Source organism: Ascaphus truei, chromosome 2 (genome assembly GCF_040206685.1).
Source record: "Ascaphus truei isolate aAscTru1 chromosome 2, aAscTru1.hap1, whole genome shotgun sequence".
NCBI lineage: Eukaryota > Metazoa > Chordata > Amphibia > Anura > Ascaphidae > Ascaphus > Ascaphus truei.
Window position 1 is genome coordinate 94,767,816 of NC_134484.1, and position 12,025 is coordinate 94,779,840.

At 40.1% G+C, this 12,025-nt stretch overlaps 2 protein-coding genes across 10 annotated transcripts in view; both read left to right on the plus strand.

The window, feature by feature from the left end:
- STAU2 (staufen double-stranded RNA binding protein 2) overlaps nucleotides 1-12,025 on the plus strand; it is a 414,157-nt gene that overhangs the window by 330,736 nt on the left and 71,396 nt on the right. The window lies entirely within an intron of this gene.
- RPL7 (ribosomal protein L7) overlaps nucleotides 11,729-12,025 on the plus strand; it is a 347,318-nt gene continuing 347,021 nt past the window's right edge. The window contains exon 1 of the mRNA XM_075583459.1: nucleotides 11,729-11,733. The gene's annotated coding sequence lies outside the window, so the exon portion shown is untranslated. The remainder of the gene's footprint in view (nucleotides 11,734-12,025) is intronic.

Here is a 12,025-nt window from a genome sequence, read left to right on the forward strand (position 1 = left end):
ACTTTGTAATATTTATTTCTTCATTATATTAATACATATGTATATTTTCTCATATTCTTCTTTTTCATTTGGTTTTTCTTTTCTCTTTTTCTTCTTTTTTATTTCTCTTTTCTTTTCCCCTTTTCTTCCCCTCCCCTCTTCTTTCACCCCTTATTCTTCCATTTTTTTCTTTACTTTTCTTCTTTTGTTTCTTTATTTTTTTTGACATGTCATTTGCAATTTTGTTGTGGTATATCAATTTCTGTTTGTTTTTATGAATTTGCAATTGTTTTTATATTTTGTTTGTATTATCGGCGTTATGGGGTTAATTTGTCCATTTTTTTGTTTATTAAAGTTTTTGTCCTTTGAATTAACTGGCCATGGTCATGCATCTACGTAAGGCTGCGGTCCCAGTCACCGCCACAGCGCACGGCTTGGCGGGCGCTGTGCTATCAAGCCCCGCCCCCCCAGTCCGGCTGGTCCCAGTCCCTACCTTGTCGCGCACCTTTCCCCAGCGGTGCACGACAGGTTTTCAGGGAGGCAGGAGAATTTGAACTTGACATCTGCGACGCCCCCGCCAGCGGTTCAGCCAATAAGGGCGAACCAGCCGCGGGACGTCATGGCCACGCCCCCACAAACCCACAGCCACGCCCCCTCCCGTCACAAACTTCCCTCTCCCCCCAGACCGCAGATCGCGGTGTAGCGCTGTGCACGCGCCGCCCCCCCACCGGGCGCGCGTGCCACAGTGAAGACTGGGGACTCAGCCTAAGGGGGCGTGTACTACATACGCAGATGCGCGTGACGTCATAGATCCCTCACTCTCTCACTCTGTTGTTCTTAGTAGTAAAGCTTTATTTGCTTTGATTCCCTGTAGACCAATGGGAATACATGCTCATTGTGGTCAATGGGGAACTGTAATGGAGGTGGGTTTTCGCGTCTGACATCACTCGCACACCAAATCATTTAAATATAACGATTTGTTAATCACAACTTTACACCATGATGAAGCGTTATACTCGCGAAACACGTTGTATTATGCTGCCTCTCTAGAGGTTATTTTTGTATGATCCAATAAAGTCTGATCATTTCTTTTATGAGTGAGCCCCCTCTGGATCTGTTTTTTTACCCTGGATAGTGCTCTGTTTTTCCTCAATATGTTTTGCTATACTAGAGGGTACACTGGATTCTAAATATCTATACATGGAATCTATGTGGCAGCCATCTTTTAACATGGCTACAGAGCTAACCCATTCATGGTACATCAGCAACAACTAGCTGAACAGTTATCTTGCAGCTATAGACTTCACTTCTGATAAACGGGCAAAATTAACCAGACCTGTTTTTAAAGCAGCCAAAGGTATGATCACAGATAAATGGTATATACTGGATACCAGTGCAGGAAAACTATCTGATGCTGCACTTAGAGTTTTCTCTTTCCCAGTAACCTTTATAGATGCGATTGCTACTTTAACTGTAGTCTAGGAGCATTAAACATCATACTGCACCAACAGTGCACATCAGCAAAGTCCTTTACCTGAATAGTTACTGTCTGGCTACAGGTTAGACCAGGGGAGCGCAATCTTTTTTCCCTGTGCCCACCTGCCAGCTCTTCCCCTCTCTCCGCGCCCCCTCTTACCTTTGCTCCAGCGTCAGTGTCATGACGTCACATGACATCCGCCGCGTTTCCATGGTGACGCGTCTCTGTCAAGGTAAGTGCAGTTTACCGAGGCCTTTGCCGCTTCCCCGGCACTTAATTGTGAAGTGCCTTCGAGAAACGCGCGGGGCCTCAGTAAACCCTGCGCCACCCGCAGACAATCTCGCGCCCCCCAGTTTGCGCACCGCTGGGTTAGACACTTCATGTTGCTAAATAGGTAAAACTAAATAGCCAGAAATCTAAATTACAGATAGTGTATTTGAAACTTAAGCACAGATTAACCACAACAGGACAACTTTGAACCTGTGGTATAAATTAGCTAACTAATATAATCAGAGAATACCATTAAGATTCTGATTATGAGCTAAGGAACCATCTAATACAATAGAATTGTCTATGTGACAGCAGCTAGATGCACAATAGCACTTTAATGGTAGCAAATAAATATACCATCATATCAGGTCTTTCAGGAAAAGGTGCAACGTGTTCTAGAACTTGAAAAACTGACGGCATTTATGAATAACACCACGGAGAGATTTGAAACAATCTGGAATCTCTGGTTGAGTGCTTTTCCAGAAGATATAGCATCAATTCAGGATACACAAATGTAAACAAATTGGAAGATATTAAAAAGTAATAATGAAAATGATGTTCCAACAATGGAAAAATTGTTCAAAAGTTATGAACCAAACGATACTATAAAACTAAAAAATCAAGACGATGACTAATTACTAAATATCACTAATGTCCCTTGCTCTCCCCCATTCCTCCCCTATACTGTATAGCTCTCTTTTTTGTTTTCTTTTAGTATTGTTAAAGTTATCAGTATTGTTTGTTTTTTAAGTGTATTGCTGATTTGATTATGTTGGTGTTTTGTTGTAACCCCCTTCCCCCTTTCTTTTTTCTGTATCCATCCCCTTCTTTTATGTTATTTAAAAAAACAAATAAAAACAGTTTGAGACAAAAAAGAATTGTCTATATGTAAATCAGGGTTTGTATCCCAAACACCCTTTTATACTGCATGTATATACTTTTTCGGTGGAGACTTTACGCAATAATTATAGTTGGCAAATTATCACCCCCCCCCCACTTTTAATTGTTTTCACTAAATTGATATTGTTGCACTTAATTAATTTTACACGGTTTGAAATAGGGTTAATTTAGAAAATGTATTTAAAACCACTAAGAGCATTTATGTGCACAGCACAAATGATCTGTGGGTTCTCTTCACACTTATATGTACATCCACCTAGATCTTAGCTAGCACCACTCTATAAATATCTGCTTCCCCATTTAGTTAAGCAGGGCTATTCACCCCTGTGTACTCCACTTCTCCATCTCCATTAAAATGTATAGGAATTGAAAGAGCGTTCCTAAAGAAATAATAATAGATATAGTTTGTCTTAGGAATTCACTCCATACTTCCTAACTCAGTAAAGTCTCCCATGCCTACTCCATGAAATTCCTACTGCATTTGATCTATTTATATAAATTTAGCATAGGTTGAACTATGTAACTATTACCTCTGTTAGGAATACCTCCAGTTTCCCCAAACTAATTTCCCCTTTATTTTCTGACCATGCCTTCTTGTTCTGTTAATGTTTTCACTGTTAAAAAAATGGATATCCACTTGTACCTTGCATTGTTTGCACGTCTACGTCCCATCTTTACTGGTGTACGACTACATTCACGTTATCTGAGTTAGAGGGTAGTGCACGCACTCTGTCACACTGGTAAATGGGGGGTACTAAGCTGCCGGTGCACTGGTTCCAGGGAGCTCCTGACGTCCCAAAGTAGTCCAGTAGGTAGTAAAGAAGCAGGCACACGGCCTTAATCAGCAACAAAGATTTAATGTGCCATGCTTTCATGGCACACATGCTTTCATGGCACACATGCTTTCATGGCACACATGCTTTCATGGCACATTAAATCTTTGTTGCTGATTAAGGCCGTGTGCCTGCTTCTTTACTACCTCGCAATATCTGAGCACTGGAAACCAAATAAAAATACTTGTAAACGTTAAAATGGCCTAAAACAGGGGGGCTGAACGTCAATCCTCAAGTACCCCCTCCCTCCCACCCCCCAACAAGTCAGGTTTCAGGATATCCCAGCTTCAGCTCAGATGACTCAATTAGAGGCTCATCTGTGCTTAAGCAGGGACTGATTGAGCCAACTGTGCTGAAGCAGGTATATCCTGAAGACCTGACCTTTTGGGGGGTGGGCTCGAGGACTGGAGTTCAGCAGCACTTGCCTAAACAGTTGCAGTAAAGATCAGCCCTGGTAGTTAATCCAATCGAGATACAGTACACCAGAACATTAATATATTTTTGTAGCCTTTTCATAGAAACCCTGTAAGTAATGTGAGCAGCTTGAAGATATAAAATGGTTTTGCCAACTTCTTTCCTTATCACATACTTAAAGCATTATGTACTGACCCTTTCACAAGAGGTAAAATTGCCTGCAGCCATCTGCAAGGTTTTCCCCACTCTATTCTTCATACGGTAGAGCAGGGATATTTAAATTGACGTTTTTCTCATGCAAAGAGCTGACAGCATAACTTCACAGAGCTTAATATTGTGCGGAGATTTCGGGCTCATATCTAGTGCTGAGAGATTACTGAAGAAATGAAAAATAGGAAACATTTCAACACGCAGTAGTTTTCAATCGTTTCAAGAATTGGCTACCGTTTATAACTGAGCCATTAAATCACATGATATGTTAAACAGTACTGTGTTGTTGCTAAATTACAAATCCTATTACTTTACTTAAATCCTTCAGATTATAGGCCAGCATTGCATACCTTCTCAACACTGAGTAGGCCACTTACATATTTATACGGCAGAATAGTGTTTGGTGAACGCCTTTAAAGCTGCAGTTCAGTCTTTTTTTTTTTTTTTTTTTTTTTACTTCAATAGTTTCATGTGGACAATCTCTAATTACCTAAAGAACTGCATAGCTGCCGGTTAATTCATTCTCCGTCTATTGATCGGCAAAGTTTGGCGACATCTTTAAATATGGGGAATGTAAATCTTTGCTATAGGAACAAGCATGCTTGTTAAATAGAATACAAGAAAATTGGTCTTTCAAAGTTGTTTTTTTTAAAACAGAAAATGCTAAAAGTATTTTTTCTTACTACAGAACTGATTTATTAAAAAACACACATGCAGGATATTGCCTGAACTGCAGCTTTAATACTCCTCTCCCCTTCCGATCACATCCTTCCTTTTACAAATGTTAACAATTGTGAATGATTTTTGCGAAGCGCCCTTTTTTAGCAATGCATAATTCACTGCCGTTTAGGACACCGCAGGGATCACATTCTTAGTTTTATTTGGGCCATTAACTAAATCTGTGGTATAAATCATGGTATTTGATTTAGTTCGACTTTTGCACTATACATTGTGTAACATCTACTTCAGCATTTAAACTGTAGAGGTGTTAAAGGAGTGCATTCACTTTGTATTACTACTGCAGTGCCTGTGACCAAGCGGACTGTTCATTTAAAGAGATACCATTCTGAATGACTTCATTGGAAAAATATATGTGTACCAATAACACAATGTACTTGTAGTTCACTACTCACAATCTCATTTCAAGTGGATTTTTTTGTTGCACCTTCCAGCCCTGATGACGGTGTCACTTGAGGACCAAAATTTTATTGTTGGGTATTTTTCTTTTCATGTACTGATAAGATTCATTAATACAACGTAGCTTTTATTGCATGGTGTTCAGGAGGCTTCAGTTATTTCTGTTTAAAGCAGCAAAACATGTGAAATCTTATGGGGTTTTTATGTTTGTTTTTTAAATCAGTTATGTAGTATTAGATAAGTGAGTTTTTTTTAAAAATTCAACTCTTAATACCATTTTTAATGTTTTAATATACAGAGCACCCTTTGATTTCTATAGCAGGCTTTAGCACACCTCCCCAGCAGTGCAAGATATTTGTAACACTATCTTGTTTGTGATTATTTGCTGCCAATATTCCCAGCAGTTTCAGCTGTAAACTGTAACAATAGGCAATGTTACCTTACTATTATCTGGATACATTGTAGCTGCTGAGTTACACTGACTGAAGGATTGTTTGGAACTGAAAGACGGCCATTATGTTAGTCTCACAATCAGGATTTTGACACATTTATAACAGGAGCAACAAACGATTGCCAGCTTAAGTAAGAATGTAGAATTATACATTGTCACATGCGTTACATATGGAGAGAAAAAGGGGTGGGGGGAGGGTAAAATGTAGTATTGATGCTTTAATAGTAGCCACATTGGAGAAGTAGCCAGTGTAAAAGCACCCAGTGCTTAGGCATGTCCTTTTGATCATTATACAGGCATTATCTATCATTATCTTTTAATGACGAGCCTGTCTTCTGTACAGTATGTGCTGATGAATTATAACTCCACTGGATCCTGCATATTGGACAATCGTAGTCTTCCAGTTATCAATAATGGTCTCCTGCAGCCTAAAAAAAAAAACAGTGGTAAAGTACCATATTTATAAAAGGTCTGCAAATATTAAACGTGGGGGTGAAGCTTTTTAGACTGTATTTTCTAGAGATTTCGCTGTAAAATAGTCAGGGAGCGAGGCTTTGTATTCATTTTTTTCTTTAAATAGGCAGTGGAATTGAAAGATTGTAAATGATAAAAAGTAGTGGTGGGTTCTCCGTTCTCCAGTGCCATCACACTTCGACCACTGATTACCAAAAACTACCCAAAGTGGCCCACGGAAATACTGTAGGTACACATTTTGTTGTGGTTTATGAGCTTACCAGCAAGTGAGCAACTTCTATGAAGGCACCATAACTCATTTATTGTACGCAAAGGTAATTTTACCAATAAAACACTTGTATTTCTGAGTGTATTTTTTTTAATACTAATGCAGGGGTGCACACATTTTTTTCTTTGTCCCCCCTGCCTGCTCTTCCTACCCGCCCCACCCCTCCTCTTTCCTTCTCTCGGGCATCGGCGGCGTCATTTGATGTCAAGGTGACGCGTCGCCAGAAGCCGCTGGAGAGAAGGTAAAAGCCATACAGAGGCCGCACGCGCTCCCCCGGAATTTAATTTAAATGTTGTGCGGAAGAGCGCGGGGCCTCTGTAAGCGCCGCCACCCCCCCAGAAAATCTTGTGCCCCCCAGTTTGCGCACCCCTGTACTAATGTCTACTTAAAATAGACGGTTTAATAACTTAATTATAACACGCTGATCAGTCGTCAACCTTCAAAACTTTCAGCTAATTAGAGCATTTTGATCTTCAACTAATGGGAGACCACCAGTGGGGCGCTCTATGCTCTTACACATGCGGAAATAGGTACATTCAATACATTTAGTTTAAATAGTTACAGGACATACACAAAGGTACATACAGTACTACAGCTATAGTCCTACTGTTTCTGTACGTGCCTCCTTCATACCAATTAGATTGTAAGCTCCTCGGAGCAGGGACTCCTCTTCCTAAATGTTATGTCTATGTCTCAAGCACTTATTCCCATGACCTGTTATTTATATTATTTGTTATTGATATGATTACCACATATATTACTACTGTGAAGCGCTATGTACATTTATGGCGCTATACAAATAAAGACATACAATACAATACAGAGCAGTCTTAATTTAGAGTCATGTTTTGATGACGTGAGATATCAAATCTTGACTGTCTAAGTAGGTCTTTTGCAATCCGGGTCAGTATCTCACACACCACAGCTCTTACTTGACTTAGGCTTTGGTCCCGCTGCGGCCGGCGGCGCGGCGGACCACCAGATGCTTGCCTCTGTTCTTGATGTCCCTGCTGGCTCCTTCCGGCGTGGCTGACTGCGTGCTGTAACGCATCAGCCAGCCGGAGCTACAAGGAGCTTGTGATTTCGGCGAGTGCCACGTCACGTGGCATGCAAGGGAACCAATCACGGATTGGATCCCAGCAGCCAATCCGATTTCTCCCCCCCCCCCGTGCTCCGATCCCCCCGTTCCATTCACCCTCCCGTTCCGATTTCCCCCCTCTGATTCCCCCCTGCTCTGATCCCCCCCCGTTCCATACACCCCCCCCTGTTCCGATTTCCCCCCTCTGATTCCCCCCCCTGCTTCGATTCACCCCCCACCCCTGTGTGTATTTCCCTGTGTGTGTGAGTGCCTGTGAGTGTGTGTGAGTGAGTGGAGGGGAGCAGGGAAGGAGCTGTGGGAGGGAAGCTGTGTGTGTGGGTGGGACGGACAAACGGGCGGACCCTCCGCTCAAACCACTCCCGCTCCCTACAGACCGCAGATAGCGGTCAATTGCCTTTCAGCGTGCCGCCTATCTGCAGTGCGGGTGCGCTGACTGAGGGAGCGGGGCCGTAGCCTTATAATGCACACATTTTAATAAGCTTTTCTATTGCATAAAGCTGCAGTTCAGTCAATATCCTGCATGTGTGTTTTTTTTAATAAATCAGTTCTGTAGTAAGAAAAAATACTTTTAGCATTTTCTGTTTTTAAAAAAACAACTTTGAAAGACCAATTTTCTTGTATTCTATTTTAACAGCCATTTGCTAAGGCACTGCCCCTTCATGTCCTGTCACAAGCTCTGGCACACCCCTTTGTCAGCCCTGCCCTCCCTCTAGCACTTGTCAGTGCAGGATTGCTCATGAATATTCATGAGCTTCCACTGCCAGTCAAGCAGATTATAAACAAATCCCAGCTTTTAATATGTCACCAAATTTCGACCTATCAATACATGGAAAATGAATTGACCTGCAGCTATACAGTTCTTTAGCTAATTAGAGATTGCACACATGAAACTATTGAAGTAAAAAAATAAATGTAAAAAAAAAAAAAAAAAAGACTGAACTGCAGCTTTAAGTCAATTTTTGCATTTTGTATCCTTTGGTAAAAATGTAAAATGTCTGGTCTTTCATCTCTCCGCAATAATGTTTTGCAGCTTGTATGATTAAAAATGAGATTTAAAACAAACAGTGCCGAGATTTGATTTTCTTCCCCCCCCCCCAAAAAAAATCTGTTTTTGGCCTTGCTCTTGGAATTTTTTTTTATTGCAGTAATAGCTTCTATATACAATGTTATCAAGGCTATTAATGGTGGAGAAGCATTGGTATTTATTGTATATACAAGCTATTAATTTATTGAATAAACAATTTTGACAATGTAATTGTTTTATATAAACCAATTAAGCCCTATTATTGTACAAAATTAATTATACAAACATAACCAGCATGCCCCATATAGACCATATTTGAGTTATTTAGTGTCAAACAATGCATCAGTAAATATTTGGATTATATAAAAATCGTATGCAGACTTGTTTAGATTTTCGACTAATACTGCAGTTGGTTAACGTTGTAATTATTCAAATGTTAGCAAGAGTTTGCAATACCATAATGGCAAAAATATACACTACTAGTCTTCAGCCATCTCAAACTGAATGCAGTCATATGGGCTCGGCAAGCGTCACACGAGTCTCTTCGTAGATCAATCTTGGAAGTTTATTATTCCTAGCAAAGATTTTGATAGCCTTGCAAAGCTTTGCGAAGACATAACATTCTTCATTTCCTCTGTTGAATGACGAACATTGTTACAAACAATGAATTGGCAAGAACGCTTGTCTTTATGGGAAGTGGTGGCATAGTCATTTTGTGTCCAGTTTTTGTTTAATATATGCTCTGTTATTTCACTGGTCATAACTAGCATCAATTTGAGATAAATCTGTTTGAACAGACTAAATCTTTGTTCTGTGAATGACTGACTACATGTATTTACCACTGGAAAAACCCTTTTTAATTTTAACATGTATACATTAATTAAGACTCATTTTTGTTTTGCTTTCACTGCTTATAGTATACACATATTTAACCTTTCCTTAAGTCATGGTAATTTCCCCAAAATCCCACGTTCAATTTGTATTTTTGTTTATGTGGTTAGTAAATTGGTATGTACTGATTATATACAGAATATCCCTGCAGGTCTCAGCGAGATGGCTTTTTAAAATAGGCAACCAGGTCACTTATACTGTAATCTTGTTAGCTACACTTTGCATGTGCCCTTGCAAAAGACACATAATAGAGTTTGATTCTTCATTGTACAGTGTACTACACAGCAAGTAAATTAAATAAGCTGCACTGTTTAAAGGTGCAGTCCCACATAGTGAGCCAGTTGAATGTCCTAGGGGTCTCTGAATAGGAAAGTATTTGTCAATCAAGTGTGTTCTTAACCCTTATCCCACCCTGTCTTTATCCATAAGTGTATATCTTTTCACACAGTCTGCTGTGACCGAAAAATAGTAACTGATAATAAAGCCTGAAAAAAACATCCCAAATAGCCGGGAGAGATATCAAATGGGCAAATATCACATCACCTAGGGAGTAAAGTGAACTGTAAAGGAGCGAATATAATATAGAACTTGTCTAGTGAATATACCGACCAGCTTTTCGCTTAGTGTATGCAGTCCATACAGCCACGAGCCAGAGAATACAAATCAATCAAGTTTACTATGATATACAAACATTAATGCGAGTAAAAAGCGATTTGAGAGACAAAGAGCCGGGTAGAGGTGGGTGAGAACCACTGCAATCAAGTAAGGATCACTAGCATGGTGCGAGGTGCACAGTAGGATAAGACAGATACAGTACATACAGTACGAGCACACCCGTCAATAAAGAGAACAACGGCACTAGTAACGGACACAGATATCTGGGGAGAGAGGCAGAGAGAACGAATCAGTATCCCCAAGGGACAAAGGGTTAATGGTCAATTGGAGTCAAGTATGTAAAAAACTGGAGCTTGATATTATAACTAGAGCCACATACAGGGGTGATCCATCAATTGATTAAACCCCCTCTCAGTAGCAGCAGCAGCCCAGGTCAAGCTCCTGGTTGATCCCATCGGGTATTAATGTACCCAATAGTCTGACCCATTTAGACTCCTTTTGCAACAGTTTTTTTTATCCCCATGCCTACTCCACCTGGTTCTGTAGTTGGCTCGTATTGTGCCCAGCTAGTTTGAAATGGTATGCCACTGGGGCCTCCATGTCACACCTCCGGATAGCAGCCTTATGCTGTCAAATCTGATCCTTGATGCTTTGTGTGGTCTCGCCCACGTAACGCAACCCAACCCACTGGGACATTGGATTAGATGAATCACAATGCGAGAAAGACGTGTAATATTTCTTGAGAAAGAACTTATAATAGAAGGTGGAAAAAGACAGATCCTCCAACCACCTCTGGTCTATGAACAGGAACCCAGTGGTTGTCCAACTTATAAATTTTACCCTGTATTCCCACAATCCGAACTTTTAATCAAATCTGCGAACCATCATCAGTTTAAAAAAATGTGTATGCAAGTTCTAGACTACTAAATGTTGATTTCTGACGATCTAGGGCCTCATGCAGTGTAAAGTCTGATAGAAAAAATCGCCAGGATTTTTAAACCGCCATTTATTACAGCATTGCTATCATGGTATGCAGAAAGCCCCAAATACCAGTGATTACAACAAATGGCGAGCAGCCGGTGCCGAGATGATCTGCCGTCCGAAAGGCTCACCTGGCGAGTTGTTTCTGCTGCAGAAAGAGAGACGCCTCTCTCTCTGCGCAAATTCGCACGAGACTTCAGTCCCTTTCATGACATCACATTTAAAAAAAAAAAAAAGGGCACATGGTTTTCACAGCCAATCAGGTGGCGTGTGAAACATTTGCCGCCAAAATGTGACATAACAAGCCATATTTAAGGCTGTTACGTCTCATTTGAGCTCAAGAAGCTGTCGGGTCAACATCGTGGATTTAAGATGGGGTTATTGGATTAACAGATGAAGATAAAGAAAAACAAGAAATAATCACAGTTGAAGGAAGAAGAAGATGGAAGATTCAAGAAAGAAGAATTTTGTTACCTGTCCTTGATCTTCACGGTGGATGGCGTTTGATTGTGTTTTGTGATGTCATGGTACGAGAGCTTGCTGATTCCCACAGGATTCAGACGGCCAACACTTCTAAAGGTAAGATTTATATTGAATGTATGTACTTTTATTTTTACAGTTTTTTTAATTGTATTTTTCTATTTTTTTTTATGTTTTTCATTGCCCATTGACTGCTAATGTATTAACCTGTGACTGGTTACGGGTACAGATGAATACAGTGGGAGCCAATGCTTTTTTTGGCAAATGTATTTCTTCTATTGACTGTTTTATTTTCTATATCTTTTTATTGTTTAGATTAAATTGATTTGAATTGTGATGGCTTGTTTTTTTTCGTTTTACAGATTGGTAAGCGATTTTATTTAATGATGTATTTTGGTGGCTTCTGGTTTTAATTAATGTGTTGCCTAGTGGTTGTGTGAATTAATTGTTGTGTTGGTTACTGCTTTTAGGTATTACATGTATTTTTTGGCTAGTGGTATGATTTATGTAATTGATTGCATA